The sequence below is a fragment of the Adiantum capillus-veneris genome, chromosome 16, assembly GCF_014529385.1.
Source record: "Adiantum capillus-veneris isolate H3 chromosome 16, ASM1452938v2, whole genome shotgun sequence".
Classification (NCBI taxonomy): Eukaryota; Viridiplantae; Streptophyta; class Polypodiopsida; order Polypodiales; family Pteridaceae; genus Adiantum; species Adiantum capillus-veneris.
In genome coordinates this window covers 103,082,690-103,104,715 of record NC_140946.1, presented here as the reverse complement: position 1 = coordinate 103,104,715, position 22,026 = coordinate 103,082,690, and the positions used below count along the sequence as shown (strand labels likewise).

At 42.5% G+C, this 22,026-nt stretch overlaps 4 pseudogenes; 2 read left to right on the top strand and 2 right to left on the bottom strand.

Annotated features, from left to right (window-relative positions):
* Positions 1–2,280: 2,280 nt before the first annotated feature.
* LOC147439557 (small ribosomal subunit protein eS27y pseudogene) lies at positions 2,281–2,746 on the bottom strand (annotated as a pseudogene).
* A 131-nt stretch (positions 2,747–2,877) lies between these two features.
* LOC147439556 (uncharacterized) lies at positions 2,878–3,639 on the top strand (annotated as a pseudogene).
* Positions 3,640–4,162: 523 nt separating this feature from the next.
* Positions 4,163–5,365, top strand: LOC147439555 (mitochondrial adenine nucleotide transporter ADNT1-like; annotated as a pseudogene).
* A 6,229-nt stretch (positions 5,366–11,594) lies between these two features.
* Positions 11,595–14,634, bottom strand: LOC147439554 (uncharacterized; annotated as a pseudogene).
* Positions 14,635–22,026: the final 7,392 nt, after the last annotated feature.

Here is a 22,026-nt window from a genome sequence, read left to right as displayed (position 1 = left end):
CACCATTGAACATCACAAAACCACAAATTCAACATCAATTACAAAATTCATAGATACATGCCCTCTGAATCTATCTACACACAATTTGCCACTAGGCTACCATAGCCATAACCCTGCAAAGAACTAGTCGTAACCTGATGAGCACAACTCCAATTGGGGCACTTTAAAGCTTGAGAGAAAGCTTGAAAAATGACTGGCGATAAATCTGAAGATGACCAAAATTGATTCCATACGCCTCCATGAGAAAAATTGACATAAACAGTAAGCTGTCCCAACACGACTACACGTAGAGAAGGCTAGTCGGGGCAAAAAACTGCATCCAAAAGCATCAAGAAGCCACAACGACCCAAAACCTGCAAATTTATGGAGTTTGTCTGAAATTTTTTAAGTTTTTAATGAGTTTTGTTTATATACAAGGCTCACTTCAAAAAACTCACTCACGGGCACTTGTAGTAGCCCGACAGCTGTGCTGACACTAGACTAGCGACTTGCAGTGCATGTACATGTTCTTGCTAAAGCAAGCTAAAAAACCCACAAAAACAAAGCCCACAGCCATTTTGACATCGGGCGTCATTTCCGTATGTACAAATTTACAAAAAAAGGGGTGTCAGAAATGCTCCCAACAACGTTTACTCATTCTATTTCTTTGCCCTCTGCCGTCTGAATCGCCAACAACCTGATAGAATCAAAAGAAAAATGTGCTGACAAGTGGGGACTCAAGGAATTGAGCACTTCTCACACCTTAACATTGTCTCGTCAAAATGACTTCTTGAGGGGAGGATCACATAAGATCTGTGATTTCTCAGTATTACTATGGAGCTTGTGAGCCTTGATTTAGTCCCATACTCTCTTGAGGGCATCAAGCCTCATGGTCTCCGAGGTTTGCAAGATGGGAGCCAGGCTGGAGTAGACCCTATAGAGGATCTTAGAGCCACCTCTGGGATCGGGCTCAAGAGTGGTTTTGAGTTTGGCCTTGGGCACTTTCTTGCTCATCTATTTATCAACTCATGCAAAACGCAGAGCAGTCACACACTAGACTAGGGGCAAGATCCCGGTCGATGGCAAGACGAAGGATCGTGATCGATGGTAAGAAGACGGATTGGGATTGTCTGGGGTTGAACAATTGAAGTTGGCACTTGCATGTGAAATACCCCATACTGTAGCATGAACAAGGCTGCATTATAAAGCCGAGCATTGGACGGCATGTACCGAAAATCACTTGCATGGACCATAAGAGAGAGGTAGAGGTGATGGCGAGGCAACTTTACACAGCTTGCCAACGAGAGAGGAAATGTTGATCGGCTGGCTGCAATAGCACACATGGAAACCCTCACTTCTCCTCTCTCTCTCTCTCTCTCTCTCTCTCTCTCTATCTCTCGTGAAAAATAAAGCACTAAATTTCTCCTCTTCAAGTATCATTCTCCTCGCATACAGAAAACTCAAGTACTAAAATAAGTCTCACAAACAGATAAACTAAAACCGCTCAAAATGAGCGGACTACACAAAAAAGTGACCCACTTAACCAGACTCACTTCTCCAAAGTCGCTATATTGAAGCTCTATTAGCTCACAAGAGATTCATTCAAAGATAAGCTTGACAAGTCGATTGCATTACTTGGCCCCGTACCAGCTTGGGCCATTTGTAATACCTCCATCACCTCTGCCACTTTGGCTTTCAGCACCTCAGGAGATTCAATCAATTAAATGTAAAAATTTTCGTGATCCAACTCCAGTAACATGCCAGTTCCTAACTGGCTCTAGATAAGTATCGGCGTGGTAGCCGACATGTAGGTGGGCGAAACCGACGCAGCCGGTCACGTCACTTTTTGAGGGGGCAGCAGAACTCATTGCGCTGTCATGCACCAGCTGCAAGATCTTCACATGCGCATGTATGCAGCATAGCGGTACAGTGTCCTGAGTTCGAGCTTGTGTGTGCATGCCGCGATTACTTTATGGTCAATTGCTAGCAGCCGATTGGCACTGACTGGAAATCGGCTCGGCTGGCTTCGCCACGATGGCAAACAAGCCGAAAAATATCCAAACCATAACTATTCTTGCGTGATCATGTTCCAATTGATCTCCGTTGAACATCAATCTCTGTTGTTCAAGAGGAGCCGATGCTTAGGCTAATGCCAAAGCAGTAATCCTCTCCCTCTCTCTCTCTCTCTCTTTTTTTCTTTGTTTTTTAATCCTCAAAAGCTCAAATTCCCACATTGTTCACAGTTTTCAATCAAGGCCAATAGAGACCGTCATTGAAAGCTAACACTCGAAAATGTGGATATGCATAAACTCTGATTTCGTAAAAGAAACTTTGATACTCCTCGACTTGGAGGATGAACTAGGTGTACATGGGGGGCTGGTGAAGATGTGGAATGGACAAGTAAGATGCTCATTTAATCACCCTTCTTTCTGAAGGAGCTGCCTTCAGTAAGTCGAGCACGGCCTCCTGTCGGGGCTGGCACAATACCGCTGAGCAGTTACCGCACAAGACCACAGTCCGGGAATGGTTGAACACAGTTGTAATGCTAAAACATCCCTGGCACTTCACATCCATGAAATATAAGTTCGGAGATTGGACTAGTTGCTTGAGCTTGTGCTTCTTCTTCTCCACCTCTGTGGGCGGATGCAGCAAGTCAATGTCATTTGAGAGAACCATGGTGGCGTATCAAGAAAGGCAGGGTGGAGGCTCCGTTTGCTCTGCTGCAAAGATGGTCTGGAAGCGCCAGCACTCTTTAGCAAGGAGACACAGCCGCCTCTCTCTCTCTCTCTCTCTCTCTCTCTCTCATAGTTAAAAAGAAACTCTTTGAAAGAGCGCACGCCGGCACGCACTCTTTCAGAGAGTTTCTTTTTAACTATAAGAGTGAGAGAGAGTTATTGCATGTTAGAACCCAGCATGGCGGCCGTTCTGCGAGAAGTATCCATCAGCTTCGTGCAACCAAGTTCCATCACCATTGCCGCAGGAAATGGAGCTCTGACCTCTCTCTCCACGCCCAGCACACCTTTGTAGGGTTTTCCCGCTTTCTTGTCAGTGGCCATTTCTGCATGCTTCGTGGCTTCCCGTGGAACTTTATTCTAAGGAGAGCAACCGGGGATGGCAATGAAAGCACCGGATCCCTCACCGTCCTCCCATCTGGCAAGTGGTCTGAGAATGTTTCCATTCTTACTTTCGACGATCTATCTAAGCACTATGAGTCTATTCTTTTCAAAGAAGAGGTAGAGCCATCAACATTTCTTGTAGATGTTATGTCAAACACTATTTACACAGAGCAACCAGGTCAACACCTACCACTATTTACACAACTCGACCAAGTCAACGCCTGGAGGAGATTGATCACCATTTTATTCATATCTCAAGATTGTCGATGATAAATGAGAATTTAGAGTGTATTGAAGTCTTATCTAATTAGAAAGACAAATCCAAAGCGAACGCTGGGTTGAATTCAAAAGTTCAAGAGGTCATGAGTAGCCCTCCCATACCTTGCCTGCAGCAGCATACAAGACGGTCTTAGATGCTTCAATCTTGATGTTGAAGTACAAGATACATCAAATGCCTATATTTGTCAATCATTCAAGAAAAGTTGTTGTTATTGTCACTAGGACAAACATATTTAGCTCATTGGAGGGGAAATCATCTTCATGATTGATGGGTGATTAAGCTGGGCTATATCAAGCAACACAAACTGCGTAGTGTGATGGAATACATACTTTAGTCTTAGGTCACATGCAAAGTTAGCTGATTTACTAGCACAAATTTGATGCGGTCTTGTGAGTGGAAGTGTGGCTTTTACTATTTTCAAATTTTGTAAGATCCATGTGTCATGTGAATACTTATGACTCTACTTGTATTGTGTGGACTTTCCTTGAGAGAAACTGATTAATGAGAAGCTTATTTTAAGGGTAAGAGAGAGAGAGAGAGAGAGAGAGAGAGAGAGAGAGGGAGAGAGATTTGTTGTGCCCTAAATCACCAACAACCACCATCCATCATGCTGCCTACATGCCGCTCATTACAGCACTGTAGGTGTGTCAGTGGCTTCTAGCTGAAGGCACCTTTGTCCTTTTTCTCAGCTCGCTCGTCCCATCCAAGTGGCTCTTCCTCTCCTTCCCTTTCGTGACTCAACTTGCCACCATTAGCTTTCTAGATTGTTGCTTTGCCCTAGTTCTCCATGGTATCTCAGAGAGAGGCCACAAATTCCATGATATAGAAGGACCATGCATGGTGTCATAGCAGCGCGAAAGAGGAGATTTCCTCTCATGGGAGCGTTGCCTTTTGCCAGAGATCTTCTCTTTATGATTTTGGGGAAGAATTGACTGCCTCCACACTTGTAACTCTTGCTGAAGAAGTAAAACTTGCAACTGTTGAAGTCAAGGCTCTAGGAGATAAAGCACTAGCTGTTTGCAAGTCTCTCATTGCTGGAGATTTGGCTGGTGGAGTTTCACGTAGTGCTGTGGCTCCACTTGAATGTTCAAAGATTCTTCTTCAAGTTCAAAATCCATTGAAGCCTAAATATAATGGCATGGTGCAAGGCTTGAAGTACATTTGGTCAATGAAGGCTTAGCTGGATTTTTCAAAGGGAATGGAACAAACTGTGCTTGAATAATTCCTAACTCTGCTGTGAAGTTTTACAGTTATGAACAAGCTTCAAGTGAAATTTTGTGGTTGTACAGGAGGGAGACTGGGTGAGAGGATGCTAAGGTTACACCATTACTAAGACTTGGAGCCTTGTGGTCAATATTTTCTGTTGCATGTGCTGGAATTATTGTAATATCTTCCATGTATCCTATGGACATGGTTCGGGGTAGGCTTACAGTGTAGACAAAGGTTTCACCAATGCGCTATCGAGAAATGTTCCATGCAGCGTCAATGATAATGAAAGAGGAAGGACCATCAGGAGTCTACAAAGGTTGGTTGCCAGCTGCATGTTATTGGTGTGATCCCGTACGTGAGTTTGCATTTTGCGGTATATGAATCACTCACAAAGACTGGCTGGTGAAGAGGAACATAGCAAGCAAGCCATAAGAGAATCCTGATTTGAGCGTCCTTACAAAACTTGGGATGTGGAGCAGCACCAGGTACAGTGGGCCAGATGGTAGCATATCCGTTTGATGTTGTACGGAGGAGGATGCAGATGGTGGGATGGAAGGATGCCTCCTCTGTCATCATTGTGGATGGTCAGATGAAGGCACCGGTTCAGTACACTGGGATGACTGATGCTTTTTTGACGACTATTCAAAATGAAGGCTTTGGAGCCTTGTACAAAGGCCCAATTCCCAATTCTATCAATGTTGTTCCTTCTATTGCTTTGGCATTTGTGACATACGAGGTGATGAAGGACCTTCTTGGAGTCAAATTCCAAATATCACATTAAGTGAATTTGCAACCTGCAATAGCAATAATGTAGAAGACATTGTAAATGGACAAACGATTTGAAAGCACATCGGCCGTAGTACTGATTTGTAAGAGTCTCTAATTTTTTAAAGAAGGGAAATTTAAATGATAAGTCTGGGGGAGCTCTCTCCCTTACCTGCCTTGGTTAGTCCAACAACCAACACGATTCTTCACACGACAAGCCGCAACACCAAAAACGATGGTACAACAAGAGATTAGGTCGGGCTGCATCAACATGCAGAAGCTCTCCTTGTGACAGAGTACAAGGTCGTGTGATGCACATCAGTACAGATATGTTGATCCTACTACATGCACCATCTCCGCCTCCTTAGCCGCTTCCCTTCTAACTTTTCTCACCCATATACGATCCCCTCCTCTTCCTCTGTCTCTCTCCTCCATCTCTCTCAATCTCTCTGAAAAATATTCCACACCGGCGCGGGCTCTTTCAAAGACTTTTTTTTAAAAGAGATTGAGAGAGAGTGAGGAGAGAAACAGATGGGGAAGGGTTGAAAAAATAACCTACGTTTGGTGTAATCACACCTGCAAATTTTGAGATTTACCTCTAAATTTTAAATTTGAAAGTGAGAAAACCTACAAAATTTAGAGAAATTTAGCATCATTTGGTGAAAAAACCTTTAAGTTAGTCAGTGTACCACTAAAATTCTCCTAGATAGGTTTGCCAAGTTTTCAGAACAAAGTTTTTTCCGAGCATTGGTCCCTGCCCATACGTGAAAGAGTCCGCGTCTCTATCAAAGAGATTTTTTGAAAGGTTTTGTTTATACTATATAACTATTGAAAATGACGACGGTTGAACTTGAGGACCTTCTTGCCTCATTTATTGTGAGAGTACTTGCCCAACTTCTTCAAAACCAAGTTTGTCAATGATTAAGGACCCTGAGATTTGCCTTTCCTAGCCGACACAGTTGACTGAACGTACACAAGGTTGTTTGTTTCCTCGCCTTACTCTTTTAGTGTAACTCTCGTGGTCCTACATGTAGGGAGGTAGGAATAGAAGATTTATATCCATTGGAATCATGGTGACACTATTCCCAACAAGGATCAATGGTGGTATAAATGAACTTCCAATATGTGAGGGCCACTAGTTCCAAGAAGAGGAATATCAACATGCCATTGTATGGGTTCCAATTGCTCTAGCCCATCAAAGGAAACATTCTACCAAACCCTTGTTCAAGGGGTTTTTTTTGCCATAAATATGTGATCGTTTTACCATTAAAATTCGGTGTAATCTTGTTTTAAATTAATTTTTTTTGTGCTTGAAGTTACCTAAAAAATATTGTTTGGTTTTTGCTTTGTATAGTGTGCCATGGCCAGTCTTGCTCGGTTTAGGGATTGCTCGGAAAATCTCGCCCGAGATTTGGGATTCCTCCCATTTGTGAATCTTCCCTGTAAGGCCACAGATTGTTGCAAAATCCTTGATTAACAAGTGAGGGAGGTCCTCACTAGCCTTTCTACATTGCGGGCATCTATAGGGTTCAAGGGGTATTTTTTGTCATAAATATGTGATCGTTTTACCATTAAAATTAGGTGTAATCTTGTTTTAAATTATTTTTTTTGTGCTTGAAGTTACCTAAAAAATCTGTTTGGTTTTTGCTTTGTATAGTGTGCCATGGCCAGTCTTGCTCGGTTTAGGGATTTCTCGGAAAATATGACTCGAGATTTGGGATTCCTTCCATTTGTGAATCTTCCCTGTAAGGCCACAAATTGTTGCAAAATCCTTGATTAACAAGTGAGGGAGGTCCTCACTAGCCTTTCTACATTGCGGGCATCTATATGACCCAATCCCTCCGGAACGGGCCTTCACTCCGGTAGGTAGGGCTCCCCATAAAACCTTCCAAAGAAAGGCCATCTTAAGTGGCCACCGTGCACTCTAAATGTTCTTTGTGATTTCCCCCCACCTCGTTTCCAGCTATTGCTTGCCCCATTGTTTGCTCAGGGGGGAACCAATCCTTCAAGACCATAAGGAAGTTCTACACATCCTTAGCTTGCGGTTTAAGGAAATGCATGTTAATGGGCCACCACCTTGCCTTCCACTCAAACCTGGAATCGCACTAAGGCAACCAATATCTATCTAGCCATTCCAAAGCTCTACTAGCCCACTAGGTCTTTTAATCCCATTAAAGTGAAACTCGAAGGCTAGTTGGTATGTTTCTTTTGAGTTCCCACTGATGTCCTACCAAAATGGCCCAACCAATGGATTCATTTATTATTGATATTTCTGGCTACCTCCCTCCCCACAATGGATTCAAAAGGACGCTTCCTACCTTAGAAAGCCACATGGACCAATGAGATATAGAGTTATTGAAGTACCTTGTTATCTCCCCCCATTCCAAGGCCTATATTACTCTGTTGTATTTTCAAACTAGCCCACCCATTGTGCCCCCAAGTTTCACGTTGGATCACCAAGGGGCAAGAAACTTGTCGTATATCTCATGTGCTTTCCACTACCCACCTAGCAAGCACAAATTGACATTGTCCATCATGGCCACAACTATAATAACCCATGTTGGGTCTTGCTTACTGATTGAAACCAAGAACTTGCAACATTATGCTTGACTTTAAACCTTGTCGATCTATGTTATTAGGGGCCATAAATCATCAAGATCATGTTACATAGTTTTATTTTTTGTAAAACTCATAGTGATGAGTGGCTAATCTTAACAAAACAAAAAAATACAATTTCTTGCCATGCTCGTGTTGAGCCATGGCATCTTCTCTAGACCATAGTTACATCCGCTGACACGGGCACCATCCCACTACCAAGATAGAGTCCACACCTTCACCCAAGTATGTCACCCGATAGCCATTGCTATACCACTTGCCCTACCCACTCATCTGTGTTCATCCATTTTCCAATGGAAATAATCATCCCCCAGCTTTCTTGTATCATCTCTATGAACCTAGCTATTTCCATGGCATTTTGAAGACCCAATAGTTCTAGACTTGTTTGAAGAAACAAAACCTAACAATTTGTGCTACGATGAGGAGTGATTGGAACTTAAACAACTTTCCTTCCACAAAGAGATCATTCTTAACACTAGAATGGTAACCTAACAGGACATAAAAGTGTCCTTTCAGGGTTTTGGAAAAAGATTCCAAAACCATAGTAGATCCACTCATTTTGAAAAATCCTTTCATGAGCTTATAGTTCAATAACTACTACATATGGAAAAAATGAGAAACTTGTAATTTTTCTCATACCTTGGTCACTACAAGCCTTCAAAGTTGATGGACCAGTGCATTTTGCCCAAAACAGCAATTTCTTACGGTTGATTGCATATAAATAAGAGTGGAGATTTTTGTAGGACATGAGATAAAATGCCCCGTTAACTTCAATGGGTTGGTGACCAAAACATATGGTTGCTTTTACCTCACTAATTTTTTTTTGGGCAAAAAAAGTAGGTACAAAAAAGTTGCATTTTTGTCGTTTTATGGACCGTCATCAAAGTTTCTATAGTCACGCTCAATACAGATACTATATGCATGTTTTCTTAGTTCCCTTTGGGCCTCTGGATTCAAAAGGAGCCGTGGAGCATGTCAAAAGGATAATGGATCTCTTACAATTGGAACCTTGGGGGCAATGATAAAGTGCTAAATACAGCAAACATGAAAAAACTGGGTTTAGCATTATGACCTCTAGAAACCCATAGAAAATACTCAATATCTAGCCAAGTTTGTAGTCTGTGATTAGATATGTCACTACCTACAAAATACACACAATTGGCCTAAGAAACTAGTAATATTGAGAAAGTTATACTTGCTACTCTAAAATGTATCGTATTCTTCAGCAATCAAAAAACTCAACCATCATCATATACTATGCTATATAGCATATTAGGTCCCCCAAAACTCAAGGAAGATTAGCTTTATGTTATAAATTACACTTACACAATAAAAATTAAGTTTGGATATCAAGAAAGCCACAAAAAAATCATTAAAGTGCTAATTTTGGCCAAAAAACAGGATTATGCAATTCTTGTAAATTGGTCATAACTTTCAATTTTAACACTTAGCTCTCCCTACAAGCATCAAACATGTTGAGAACTATGAAGGCCTAACCTGTAGCCACCAAAACCTCACAAACATGAAGTTTAGAGTGGTATAGTTTTCGAAAATTGAAAGAAAGCCAAAAACAGGACCTGTTTTTTCACACAATTTAGGTTCAAAAATGTTGTGCAACTATACGGTTAATGGTGAGATCGATACTCAAAAAAAAGTGCTAAGTTTTTTTCAGCTCATAAGGCAACTTTGTGGATATATAGCACCTAGAAATTAATTTTCATACTCTTCAAATAATTCAAGTAAAATGGTCACTTAACAGGACACAAAAGTGTCCAAGGACATAAAAGTGTCCTGTTACCATTCTAGTGTTAATTAAAGAATCCTTCTTTCCAAGTCCTTTGTACCCATTTGCATGCCTTTCCCGCTAAGCCATAAATTGTCCAGTAGTCCATGAAAATATGCAGGAGATCATCACTAGCCATTCTTCATTGTGAGCATCTATCCAAACCAATATCCCTATTACAAGACTTCACCCCATTTGGAAAGGCTCCCCATAGAACGTTGTCCGGGGGATATGTGTTTGCTACGTGAGCAGGGAAGGCGCTGGGCCTCCCGCTATGGGAGGTGTGAAAGAGAGAGAACAAGAGACAATGAAAGCTCTGCCAATCACCGCAATCATCAATTAATCGAATATTACTTTGAGTACAATTTATCCTTAGCCAAGACAGGCTGTTAACAACGTCGTCACTTGGATCAGCTGCTAACTAGGAGTTTAAGTTCCCGTTTACAAGATTAGCTGGGCCGTTAACGACACCGGACTTAAAAGAATTTTAATTCAATCTCTATCTGATGACGGTTATGAAAATTTATTCCTATCACTTTATGTACTTCAAGTACCTCGTGGATTCTGTAAACATCATTTAAGTTCACTATGTCGATCATCGTGCTTCACCTATTGCCAACTGTCTTGTAGCTTCGTGCTCTGTGTGCTTTGCATTGGCTTTATTTTTGCTCACAAATTTCGTCATCTCCTCTAATCAACTCACTTTGATTGTCGTCAGAATCTATATACCATTGGTAATTTCTCTTTTCCAGTTCGACCTTCTTCTTCTTGCTTTGATTGGAGATCAAGAGAGAGAAACCTCGCCTTGGCTCTCCTCACCTTGGTTCTCCTTGTTAATAGCCTTCACGTATTTTCTTCCCTTATTATCTCCTTTATCTTGCCCTCGGTTATTCAAGTGCCCTTGTTGCTTATGCCCGAGAGAGGGAGAGAGTGCTTTTGCTTCGTTTCTTCGACACAAGAACGAGAGAGAGTGCGAGAGAGTCCTTTCTCCCCTCGAGCTTCCCTTCTCCTTGGCTTTGTGCCCTCGAGATTTCGCCTCCTTGGCTTTGTGTCCTCGAGGTCTTCGCCTCCTTCTTCTCGCATGCAATGACCTCTCCTCTTATTCCTTCGTTGATCTCGCCAACACTCGCATGCAAAAAATGTCCCTAATAATAGCTCTCTGTTTCCCTAAGCAGTAGCGACGGCGTCACTGACATGGCGTGAACCGGATCTATGACGTGGCAGTGGCGGGAAAAATTGCACCAAAATGCGCTCCGATCGGACTAAATAGGATTGCCCTACCTTGCTCGTTGCTTCTTCAGCATGCTCATCCGATCGCTCTACAGCCTATTGCGAGTCCTGCCCTCTTTGCTTGCGCCTCTGCTCATCATCTCTTCGCCATGCCTTCCTTTTCCCTCTTTGTTCACACCTCCTTAAAATTAAGGATGGGCCCCTTTTAATGGGCAGCGTTTAAAAAAGCCTTTGGGCGGCCGACCTTTGCTTTTGGGCGGGCGGCAGCCCTTTGGTTGCTTTTAGGCAGCCATAGCCCTTGGGTGGCCACACTTCGTATACATATCTGCAAAGCATTATCAAGCACTAAATCTTTCTTCAACACTCCTTCATTGGATGACCACATTAGGCGGCACTGGCATACATGCCGACTAAAGCAATGCCAAGCATAACATCTCCGGGAAATTCTCAAAGGGCACCTCATTTAACATCATATCTTATCAAAGCATTGCCAAGCACCGTCAACAAGTCATAAGGAATTCTGTCACTTGGGTAATCTCGCAATCAATTCGCTCATGAGAGCGTTTTGGACAAAGAGCTCATCAAGAACCTTTTGTGCTTTCATAACGGCACCATATTAGGCATACACGCCGGACGAGGATGAGAGCCCTAAACTGACAATATCATCGTGAATTTTTACTGCCCATATCAGCATCTCGATTATGCCAAAAATTACCGAGCTCAACAGCGCCGACAACTGATACCGACTCTGCCTTGCCAAGCCGTAAATCCCTTTAGACTTCTCAAACTGCATAGAACGCATACGAACCCTACTGAGGTAGCCAAAATTCTCAGATGGCAATCCGACCGAGCAGACCGCACTACTGGCACGGAACCGGCCCCCGGTGAATCTGTAACTGCCCATATCTTGGCAACCGTAACTCCGATTGCTGATCTGAAAAGACCGACGCGCTCCACAAAGTGATCTCTTCAGGCATGCGCATTCATTTCAATTCTTTCAGCTCAGTTGTAGTTGCCCAATCCGGTACGGATCTGCATTAACTCAAACTTTAAACTGCCATAACTTCACCGTAGCTCCAATCGACGAGCCGTAAAGACAGGCCGGTAGAGCACTTCAAGCATTGCAGTTTTAGATCATAATATTCTATCTATGCTCACATCAAGAATAATCATTTTTGGCATCATTAAGGCATCTGTTGGCCCTTTTAAGCGACATCTGGCATACATTAATAATTAAACTTGGCCTGTTAACAAGCCCTCATCACTGACCATTAATCAAGTAGGCTTCAAAGAAGCTTAGCTTGCATTTCTCTGCTCTTTTTCTCTTCATGGCAGCGGAGCTGCACGACATCCACCCCCTCTGAACCTGCACAGCCTCCGGTCTGTGCCAACTGCACTTCAATCTGTATCTGTTAAAGGTACCTTAAGTTTTTTCCATCATCAGACTCACTTAACTGGTAAAACGTATTCATGAAAAATGAAATAAGGCTTATAGACTAACATCAATGTTCTAGCTTAGTCATTAGGTAGTTGTCCATCAAAAATCTATGAACTGTATCTGCCATATCTTCAAAGCATTCAATTATGGATAACCTGTTTAGTGAACCCCACTAGACTCAAGTGCTCCAGTTAATGATGTACACGGCTTGACCATTAAGCTCTCTCTTAAGGAACCCTGTCAAGCTCAAGTATGCCTTACTCTGTCTGCACACGGAATGGTCGTCAAGTCCTTTACCTCAAGTTCTGTTAGGAGAACCAACTCAAAAAAAATGAGAAATTACTTCATCAATTGTCCAAAGAAGTCAGCTGGGAGCCAGCCATGTAATCTTATTGAATGCATAACCGAAAACTCTTCTGACTTAAAGTAATCTAAGAAACAAAACCTTGTACCATGCAACCTGCTGCAACAGAGAACTGGTACTCTTCAAATCTGGAACTTTCCACTTTAGTAGCTCCCGGGATCAAATGGGAAACTAATCATCTGTCCCACTGTGAGCATTCCTTTAAAAATTTTGTACCATCCTCCAGGATCATAGGTCATATAAGTCAATTTCCCAGGACCATGCATATATCTGTCACCTCCTAGGTCAAAAGCTAGTGGATGGTCATATTTCAAGTATATTGCATTTCCACAAACTTTCTCATAGCATAGGAACAAAAAGTCCCAAATTCCCAGCATAGCAGACGCTAGAGGAAAAATGAACTCAATCACTATGGTTTCCAAAATATCAATCTGCATTTGTGAGTCATTGAATGCTATCACTTCATTTGATACCACAAACGCTGCATGGCTGCCTTCTCTAGTAGGCACAAACTCCTCTAGAGACTCATCCAAAAGAAACATAAGCTCTTTATCATATGTTGTAGGATGTTCTTCACTACTCTTGTCACAAGGAACTCGAAATTCCTCTAGCGGGTCATCAAGCAGATCCATAAGCTCCATATCTTCCTCCTTGGAGGAACCACCTAGTTTCTGAGTATTATCACAAGAAACCTCATCGCTTGTTTCATACATAGGCACAAATTGTTCTGGCAGCTTCACACTCCCATTCAAGTATCTTTCCACTTCAATAGCACAAGTCTCAGCATGCATTACAAAGAGCATCAATTTCTTTTTCCATAGCATCATCATAGCAAACACTGTAACATGTAGCAGTCATAGACTGATCATCATCCATCACCCCCTTTGAATATGCATCTCCATAATCATAATCTTTGTCTTGGTTCACATCAAATACATATGGTTGAGCATCAAATACATCTACATCATCACCAATGTCCTGAAATGCAGCCATAGGCATGAAACCCTCTTGTATAGAATCATCCAAAACAATTGCTTTTGCATGTAATGCTGCATAAGCATTCTCTCCATGTTCTACACCCAAAGAGCACTCCAAATGGGCATCCACATCACATATTGAATTTGACAAACATGTTGCTTGATCATTGCTAGCAACTATGCTTGTATGCAAACCATGTACTGGCTCTCAGAAACCTGCTTCCTCATTTATGTCACTTTGAGAGGATATGATTGCATGCTTAGCATCCATAGAGTCATATCTGCTTTGGAATAAAGAAGACAATCCCAATCGAGCATAAAAAGTATCTACTATGAAATCATCATCTGCATGCAATAATGTCTCGTCTTCCATAGGACATGCATCAATAATAGATTCTAACTTAGCTCGGATAGAATATTGATCACCTGTATGATATGCTTTTTGCATTAAGAAAAATGGCTCCTCATCTTGTCTGCTTTCAATTTTTTGAAGCTCTAGGTCTGCATCCCAATTATCTGCATATGTTCTTGCAATAACTTGAACTTGCTCCTTAATATCGTCACACACAAGCTGTTCAAACTCTGCAATCATCTGAACTTCTGGCACTCTTTCACGCTTCATTTCTTGCTCGTAACACTCTAGGTAGCCTTTTGGATCATATTCACCATCAAACATTCGTCGTTCATCGCACACTGCATCCAATGCTGCATTTAAAGCTTCTTCTATCTGCTTCTTTGTCTTCACGGCTTCTACTTCATGCAAAGATCCTTGCATCACTTGCATCATCTTGGAAAAATCTGGAACTCCTGATTTTCCATTAGAAACATGTGTTATAAATTCTTCAAATAATTTCTTCATCTCCGCTGGAATCTCCATCTACATCTCCCACCCTAGCTCGTTTCGCGTCGGGTTCACCAAAGATGTCACGGGATATATGTTCGCTACGTGATCCGGGCAGCAGGCGCCGGGCCTCTGGCTATGGGAGGTGTGAAAGAGAGAGAACAAGAGACAATGAAAGCTCTGCCAATCACCTCAATCATCAATTAATCAAATATTACTTTGAGTACAATTTATCCTTAGCCAAGGCGGGCTGTTAACAGTGCCATCACTTGGATCAGCTGCTAACTAGGAGTTTAAGCTCTCGTTTACAGGAATAGCTGGGCCATTAACGACATCGGACTTAAAAGAATGTTAATTCAATCTCTAGCTGATGACGGTTATGGAAATTTCTTCCTATCGCTTTATCTGCTTCAAATACCTAGTGGATTCTGCAAACATCATTTCAGTTCACTATGTCGATCATCGTGCTTCAATAATTGCCAACTGTCCTATAGCTTCCTGCTCTGCGTGCTTTGCATTGGCTTAATTTTTTCTCACAAATTTCATTGTCTCCTCTAATCAACTTACTTTGATTGTCGTCAGGCTGTATATGCCCTTGGTAATTTGGAGATCGAGAGACTGAAACCTCGCCTTGGCTCTCCTCACCTTGGTTCTCCTTGTTAATAGCCTTCACGTTTTTTCTTCCCTTATTATCTCCTTTATCTTGCCCTCGTTGATTCAAGTGCCCTTGTTGCTTATGCCCGAGAGAGAGAGAGAGTGCTTTTGCTTCGTTTCTTCGACACAAGAACGAGAGAGAGTGGGAGAGAGTCCTTTCTCCCCTCGATCTTCCCTTCTCCTTGGCTTTATGCCCTCGACCCTCCGCCTCCTTGGCTTTGTGCCCTCGAGGTCTTCGCCTCCTTCTTCTTGCATGCAATGACCTCTCCTCGTTTTCTCCTCTTCTTCCTTCGTTGATCTCACCAACACTCGCATGCAAAAAATGTCCCTAATAATAGCTCTCTTTTTCCCTAAGCACTAGCGTCGGCGTCATTGACGTGGCGTGAACCGGATCTATGACGTGCTAGTGGCGGGCAGAACTGCACCAAAATGCGCACCGCTCGGACCAAATAGGATCGCCCTTCCTTGCTCTTTATTTTTTGCTTCTTCGGCATGCTCATCCGATCGCTCTACAGCCTGTTGCGAGTCCTGCCCTCTTTGCTTGCGCCTCTGCTCATCATCTCTTCGCCATGCCTTCCTTTTCCCTCTTTGTTCACACCTCCTTAAAATTAAGGATTGCCCCCTTTTAATGGGCGGCCTTTAAAAAAGCCTTTGGGCGGCGGACCTTTGCTTTAAAAAAGCCCTTGGGTGGCCACACTTCGTATACATATCGGCAAAGCATTATCAAGCACTAAATCTTTCTTCAGCACTCCTTTATTGAATAACCACATTAGGCGGCACTGGCATACATGCCGACTAAAGCAATGCCAAGCATAACATCTCCGGGAAATTCTCAAAGGGCACCTCATTTAACATCCATATCTTATCAAAGCATTGCCAAGCACCGTCCAACAATGTCATAAGGAATTCTGTCACCTTGGGTAAATCTCGCAATCAATTCGCTCCATGAGAGGACGTTTTGGACAAAGAGCTCATCAAGAACCTTTTGTGCTTTCATAACGGCACCATATTAGGCATACACGCCGGACGAGGATGAGAGCCCTAAACTGACAATATCATCGTGAATTTTACTGCCCATATCAGCATCTCGAATAATGCCAAAAATTACCGAGCTCAACAGCGCCGACAACTGATACCAGACTCTGCCTGCCAAGCCGTAAATCCCTTTAGACTTCTCAAACTGCATAGAACGCATACGAACCCTACTGAGGTAGCCAAAATTCTCAGATGGCAATCCGACCGAGCAGACCGCACTACTGGCACGGAACCGGCCCCCGGTGAATCTGTAACTGCCCATATCTTGGCAACCGTAACTCCGATTGCTGATCTGAAAAGACCGACGCGCTCCACAAAGTGATCTCTTCAGGCATGCGCATTCATTTCAATTCTTTCAGCTCAGTTGTAGTTGCCCAATCCGGTACGGATCTGCATTAACTCAAACTTTAAACTGCCATAACTTCACCGTAGCTCCAATCGACGAGCCGTAAAGACAGGCCGGTAGAGCACTTCAAGCACTGCAGTTTTAGATCATGATATTCTATCTATGCTCACATCAAGAATAGTCATTTTTGGCATCATTAAGGCATCTGTTGGCCCTTTTCAGCGACATCTGGCATACATTAATAATTAAACTTGGCCTGTTAACAAGCCCTCATCACTGACCATTAATCAAGTAGGCTTCAAGGAAGCTTAGCTTACATTTCTCTGCTCTTGTTCTCTTTATGGTAGTGGAGCTGCACGACAACGTTCCAAAAAAATACCTTCATCTCGTGCGGTCACTGAGGGCACGAGTTGTTCTTCATAATTGACTCCTTTCTTGACTTGGGCCAATGCTTGACCCATTGCTTGATTAGTGGGGAGAATCAATCTATCAAAACCATAAGGGACAAGACTCCTTGAATATTTTTTTCTTGTAAAACTCACGATGGTGATTAATTTATATTACCATACACAAGAAATTAGAGATGATCGTCATGCTCGTGTCGAGCCATGACATCTCTTAGCAACAATCAAGAAACATCAACTATCAAGGGAGCCATCCTGCATCACTAATAAGGATCCTAGGGAAAAACTTGGGTGACCATGGTTGTGCTGACCAGATAAAATGGTAGAAATTATCCTTATCCATTCACCAGAGCTGATCCTCTTTCCAAAGGCGACAAACATTTTCCTACTATTATGTACAATCTCAATGAATCTAGCAGTTTTCAAATCATTCTCAAAGGCTTGACAATTCTTGGTCTTTCAAATATGTTTGAAATAGAAAAGGAAGCACTTGGCTCTTGAATATCATACCACCCAATAAGAGATCGTTCTTGAGGAAACCTATCTTCTAGGTCTTTTGGACCCATTTACAGGAAATGCGTATTTGCAGGCCATCACCATGCAAACCTAGACTCACAGGAACATTTATCAAGTCATTCTAAGCTCAACTAGCCAGTAATATTTTAGTCCCATTGATGTTGAACTAGGAAACAAGAGCTTGTATCTTAACGCAAAGGTAGAAAACACAATACAATGGTCGATGTCTAGAATAAATATTTCAAGTAAAATACAAGTTTCAACCTCTTCTATAAGTCCATTTATCAAACACGAGAAACTGTGCTTAAGCATGCATTAGTGTTAACTCATTATTACTACCTAGGTATCAAAATTGAAAGAAAAACCTTACTAACTTTATTATAGAAGCTACAAAAAATTAGGTCTCTAACTCAAAAATTGAGGTTGACGATAAAATTTTATTGCTAAGATTGTACTGGTCCTTAAGCAGATTGGAAATGCAGATACTATTACACAAATGTTATCAAAGAAGCTTACCTACTTCTAGTAACAAAACTCGTAGATGAGAACTTGTAAATGGGCAAAGGCTCATACATACATTTAGACCTCATGATATTCTCACTTAAATGAAGTAGGGCCTAAAATTTAACTTTGCATCTCATGATCACCCACCTCCATGTAACAAACCTCAAAGTGCCTATATGGGGTGGAGGCTCAAACAATGTGAGACTCATGGTGGTTTTCTTGAAACATGTGGAAACCATGAGGCTAAATTAACTTTACTTCAATTCTCAAGGTGCCTAGATGGAATAAAGTCTTGAACTTAAGTTCGAGCGTCAAGGTGCCAATATGGGGTGAAGTCTCAAACTTAGGTTTGAGCCTCAAGGTGTGGTGGAAGCTCGAACTCTAGCTCAAGCCTCATTGAATTTTACCTTGAATTAGTGGACACCATAGGGTTCAAGCTTACATTTGAGTCTCAAGAAACTTAGATTGGGTGGAGGCTCAAACTTAAACTCAAGCCTCATGGCTTTTTTCCTTTAAGTGGTGGACACCACGAGGCTTAAGCTCATTTGAGTCTCAAGCAGCTTAGATGGGGTTGAGGCTCAAACTTAAGTTCGAGCCTTAAGGTGGGAACTGATCTAGAGTGGAAGATCAAACTTCATGGAATTTTTCCTTGAATAGGGTGGACACCATGAAGCTAAAGCATATGTTTGAGTCTCAAGATGGGGTGGAGTCTCAAACTTAAGTTCGAGCCTCAAAGTGGGCATCCATCTGGAGCGGGGCCTCAAATCGCTGCCCGATTGCCTCACCGTCACTTTCTCTATCCTTCATATGTTGTATACTTTGCATTTAAAACCAGAGAAACCGCCAAAATCCTCAAAATCCACACCGACCGCAGTGACCAACCCGTCGGCTCAAACCTGTCCCCCGGCAAAACTTTGACCAGCTGTATCTTGGCATCCAAGACTTTGATCGACGATCTGATTTGGCAAAGATTTGGTGCTTGACTAATAGAATTTTAGCAATTTGTCAAATGAGAAAAATTCAATACATAATTCTGTGTCAATTGAAATGGATGTAAAGAAATTTAGACTTAGTAGATGCCATCTCTAGTGTGTTCTGTGTTTCAAAATTGTAGTGCATGTTCATTCTCCCTAAAGTAGAGTGGACACGCAAAGCTCAAGATTATGTTTGAGTTTTGAATTGCTTAGATGGGGTGGAGGCACGAACTTAAGTTCAAGCCTCAAGGTGGGCACGTATATGGAGTGAAGGCTCAAACCTCAAGGGCATTTTCCCCTGAATAGAGTGGAAACCACAAAGATCAAGCTTATGTTTGAGTTTTGAATTGCTTAGATGGGGTGGAGGCACGAACTTAAGTTCAAGCCTCAAGGTGGGCACGTATATGGAGTGAAGGCTCAAACCTCAAGGGCATTTTCCCCTGAATAGAGTGGAAACCACAAAGATCAAGCTTATGTTTGAGTCTCAACCTGTTTAGATGGGGTGGAGGCTTGAAATTAAGTTCAAGCCATAAGGTGAACACCCCGTTCTAGTGGACACCCGTCTAGAGCGGGGGCTCAAATCGCATGGCATTGTCCCTTGAATAGAGTGGACACCAAGAAGCTCAAGCTTATGTTAGAGTCTCAAGCTGCTTAGATGGGGTGGAGGCATGAGCTTAAGTTCGAGCCTCAAGGTGGACACCCATATGGAGCGGGGGCTCAAATCTCACGGCATTCTCCCTTGAGTAGAGTGGAAACCATGATGCTCAAGCTTGAGTCTCAAGCTGCTTAGATAGGGTGGAGGCTCGGACTTAAGTTTGAGCCTCAAGGTGGGCACCCATATGGAGTGGAGGCTCAAACCTCATGGCATTTTCCCTAGAATAGAGTGTACAGCATGAAGCTCAAGCTTATGTTTGAGTCTCAAGCTTCTTAGATGGGGTGGATGATTGACCGATCCTCAAGGTGGGTGCCCATCTAGAGTGGAGGCTTACACTTCAATTTTGAGCCTAGATGAAGTTCAAGTTCAAAATCAATGGAATTCAAGCCTAGATGGAGTTCAAGCCCACATGAGATAAGAAACCAAGAGGTTGACATAGTAAGGCTGGGCTCAGACGACCCGGTGGTGATAAAGTTTATAAAAGGGGTGTACGACACAGCTATCCTTCAAGCATTTGACGAGGAAGTTTGCAAGTCCTCTAGAGTCCAGACCCACCTGTAGAATGGGCGACGACCCCTTCAAAAGAGAAGACCTGCCGGCTCCTTTTCAAGGTGAAACCTGGGGGAGAATGAAGATCCTTTGACAAGACTTTCGCAATTTCTGCACGTCACAGCTTCTTCTCTTTGCTGGCGCCTCATCTAAATCACACAAGCAGAGGCAGGATGTAGTCGAGAGGTGTGCCGCCGCCTCATTTGAACCAGGCCTAAGAAAGGTAGAATGCTTAGAATTAATAGAAAGGTAGGTTGACATTTATGTTCACAGGCTATGATGAACCAGCCTTAACATATAGGTCACTGCATGAAAGAAATCCTGATTATGCTCAAGCATGAGGGTTGGAATGAGTACTCCCGATAGAGATATCCTCCAAGCACTGATACATTACACGATGGCCCAGGGATCCATCACCTTACACTTTTGGCCTCTGTTGCTCCCCTATTTCCTATTAACAAATTGAATACTACTGCAACACAACCGTGATCTACAAAGATAGTCCTTCTTCAATGGTTTTCTTTGGATGGAGTCTGCATCCACCCACCATATCCACTCCTCCTTTGAATGCGCCAGCATGGTGGCCCTCACCACTGGTAGCTTCACCCAGAACGAGGGCATGTGCGGATCCAGCACTAGCACCGTGTTGTAGAATAGCCCCACGCCAAGAATTCTACTATAATCCACCTTGTTCTTGAAGCAGCACAATAGCAGATGGTCACCTTCTGTGTTTGTGCAGGGCGATGGTTGCATTATCGAGAGGATGAACAGCTGCTCCTACTTCACCTCCAGGTCACTTTTCGTGTTTGTGCCTTCAGCACCTCGTACAGCCCCATTTGCGTCGTCAAATACATGCACTATTGTAGTACCATAGCAGATATGCTAGAAAAGATCACCTTCACTCTCTCAGTGATCTCGGTGCCATTAGCCATGGACGACGTGAGTAGCAACAGCCACAGAGCAGGTTGCAGGTAGCGTACTGCATGTGCAACTTGATGAGGTCGAGGGGATGAGCCGACGTTTCAAATCCGCTGTCATTTTCAAAATTCAAGCCTGACGATTTTAAACCTACCGTCAGTTTTTGGTCCATGATCGACCTTGTGCAATGGATCAAACTCAAGATGGAGACTTGGGCTAACACTTCCCCAAGTGGTTTTATACATTTTCTCATGTCATAAGGTGGATTCTTTCTTACAATTTGTGAAATAGTGTTAACCTTTCAATTTCTATTTTGCATATGCTAAGCAAAAGAGTCCTTGAAATACAAGTTATTTTCCATGTCGCACTTAAAATGTGTAGCTCGTGCTAAAGCTTCTAACAAGTTTGATTGGCAAATACAATAGAGTAAAGCATAAGGGTCTCTATATCAAGCTCCTATCCTAAGTCTTCACTTTGCATGAAATTTTTACCCCTAAGCTTCTGTTCTATTAGTACAACATTGGCTGCATGTATGATGAAGATTGTTTCTTATTAGGGCAGCGATGGTTGCCATTGGGAAACAGATGAACTCAAAAGAATGGAGCAAGGCGATTGACACCATATCGTTCAAGTAATATGCGAGGTTTGGTCCATAAGTTAGTCCAAAATGCTCTTTCATGTCCTTTTTAGTGTCCCGGGGTGGCTCCCCCCTCAGTCGGTGTATCAATGATGATTACTGGGAGAGGCTATGACTAGAATGTGTAATTTTTTGGTCGTGTTAATATAATTCATTCACCATGTGTGTTCTGCAACAAAAAAAAATAAAATTCTTATCATTGCTATAAACTAGTACTTACCTTTTTTTCTTTTTTT